The sequence below is a fragment of the Gossypium arboreum genome, chromosome 10 (assembly GCF_025698485.1).
Source record: "Gossypium arboreum isolate Shixiya-1 chromosome 10, ASM2569848v2, whole genome shotgun sequence".
Taxonomy (NCBI): Eukaryota; Viridiplantae; Streptophyta; class Magnoliopsida; order Malvales; family Malvaceae; genus Gossypium; species Gossypium arboreum.
In genome coordinates this window covers 37255919-37258850 of record NC_069079.1, presented here as the reverse complement: position 1 = coordinate 37258850, position 2932 = coordinate 37255919, and positions in this window count along the sequence as shown.

The window sequence follows — 2932 nt, the reverse complement described above, 5'->3', positions numbered from 1 at the left end:
CCCTCTACCGCCACATCCACTACTCCCCCTCGAAATGTTAGAGGGACCTTGTCCCTGCATCGGCCACCTATGATCCTAGTCGCTTCAAGGCATCGGTTCTCCCTCCTTCCTTAAGGTATCTGCACGCCATCTTGGCTCACACTCTGGCAGGGAGACGAGAGAGCGCTGGCGTCTTCACCACCCACGATGCCTATTTCTTATGGAGTATGGTGAATGGGCACGTCATCGACCTCGCCTACTTTATTGCCTTCGCCATTCGCCACCAGACGGAGCGGCACAGGAGAGGGGTCATCTCTATCGAGCCCTATATGGCTCAATTGGCTCGGTACTTCGAGCTCCTCAACACAGCAGGCCAATCATCTTCCCTCACTCTCATCGGCCAGATGTCCCCACAGGGCATCTCGAGTATGCTAAGTATGAGGATAATCGAGAAACGACGTGGCATATACCCTCCTCAGTACCGCCTCGCCCAGTCCACCGAGAAGGAAGACCCAGAGGACATTCCTGATGATGTCCCTCTACGTCACGAGGATCCACTGACTCAGCCACCACCCCCCTCTCGTCTAGTTCATGCGGCGACTTCATACGCTGACATCTCTGAGCGCCTTACTCGATTCGAGCAACAATTTTTTCAGCGCTTCGATAACATTGATGCTACTTTACAGCAGATTTGTCAGCACTTCCACATCTCATCCCCACTACCACCTCGCGAACCATCTAGCGATGAAGATGTTTAAAAAATTTTATTTATTATTTTATGTTTTTACTTTTATTCTATTTTAAGACTACTTTTTATTTTTCTTTAAGCTTATTTTTATTAGGTTTTATAATTATTATTTTACAATTTTAAATTTCAGCTATTTCATTACTAGTAATTATGCTTCCTTATATTTCCTAAAAAGTTCCTGATTCTATCACAGTTATAAAGAACTCCAAAGCTCATCATCGCGTAGGAACTAAAATCTCCACTGGGAAAGGTTTTCCACGACTGCCATGTCCTGCTCGACCACGACCATAGCTATCACCAGATATAATATTCTTTTGGCGCAGGACTTATGGACTAATGAACCTCTACCACCACCGGAGTATCCTCTTCCACTCTCACGCCAATTATTCTCCAAAACTCCAGTTCAAGGAATTCATTCATCATCCAGGAAATTTCACTTCTCTCCCTATCTTATGATTATAAATCTATCTTTGTACATTGAGGGCGATGTACATATTAAGTGTGGGAGGTCTTTTATATCATCATTAGAAATCCCTAAATTGTGTCTTATTCTCACGTGAATCACTCATATCACTATTAGAATGAATTTTAATTAATTTATAATTTTTATTGATATGTCTTGAATTAAAACATAGACATTTATGCATTGAGTGTTTAAACTTTAAGACATTAGGAAATTAAGCATGTTGATTTTTGAAGAATTAAAAATTTTTAGGATGTTTTTCCCAAGTTTAGGTATTATCTTGAGTTGAAATTCACAAGTTTAAACATCAAAAAGCCATAATTTTTGTGAGATTTTGAGGCTTTAGAGCATCTATTATTTCTTTCATGCTCACTTTTATTGTTGCTTTGAGTGCGTCAGTATTGAATTGTTATTCTAGAACTTGCTTGATTATGCATGTCAAGACCACACCATTTGATTTGATATGTCAAGATGATAAAGGCACTTAGGTTTAACCCACTCACTCCATAAAAGCCTACCTTCATAATTAACCCTTAGTGAACCCTTTGAGCCTAACAAACCATTAATTGATTTACCCTCAATATTAACCCATAACCCATTATTGTTGAAATCCCATAATTTGATCCCTATTTTTGTCATTTAATTTGAACTAATTGCGTAGCTATGTTTTGTTCTTCTATGTATTTGACTTGTTCTTTTAAAAAAAAACCAACAACAATAACAATACTTACATACATATTAGTAGTAATTCACCATTTTTTGAGCTTGAGTGTTAATTCCATATTCTAAGAAGAAGCTCACTTGTAATCAACTGATGACTAGTCATCTTTCTAGCTAGGTGATTTTTCAATTCAATCTCGATTCTAACTTTTTCTTTTAGCTTGTGACCACACCCCCTAACCAAAGCCACGTTACAACCCTCTAAAGACCTTTTTGATTGAGGTATCATCTCAATATATAGTGGTAGATATTTGATTTTCAAGCAAGCCTATGGTAATAACTTCTCATATTAACTAATGAGTGCTTTAATTGATGTCCTTAAACACCTTGAGTGATTTGAGTGAATGTTTAGTGAGGATGTTAAACTCTGTGATATTTTGATCAAGGTAATCACTTAGATGAGGGGAGACACCTATGTTTTCATGATAAAATGCTCAACTTAGAATGTCTGAAACTTTGATGTAGTTTTAGTTGAATTTTCAATTTATAAATACTTATAATTATTTTGAGATATTATTGATAGGGATTATAAATTGAGAAGAATTTATTTTGATCGTGAATTGAGGATTTTTCCTGAGGACAAGCAAATGCTTAAGCGTGGGGGTATTTGATAAACCGTAATTTATACATATTTTTAACCCATGCTTAGCACATTTACGGATGATTTCTCCTTAGATTTGGTGACTCTGATGCTCCTAATCCTTTAATTTCATGTTTTATACTTAGGTGAACATAGGAGAGTAAAAAGAGCGAGAAACGGGCCGAAAAAGGAGAAAATAGACCCACATGGGAAAACAACATGGCCTGGACTTCCTCACACGGGCGTGTCACACGGCCATGTCAATTTGGCAGGATCGAAGCACGACTTACACAGGTAGACCACACGCCCGTGCTTATTTAACAGCCTATTTAATCGCACACGAGCGTGTCACATGGACATGTCCCTGCCGAGCCCAAGTTTAGTCCTATTCGGAAAAGGCCAATTTTTAGGGATCTTAGGCATTCAAAAGCCTATTTAAACA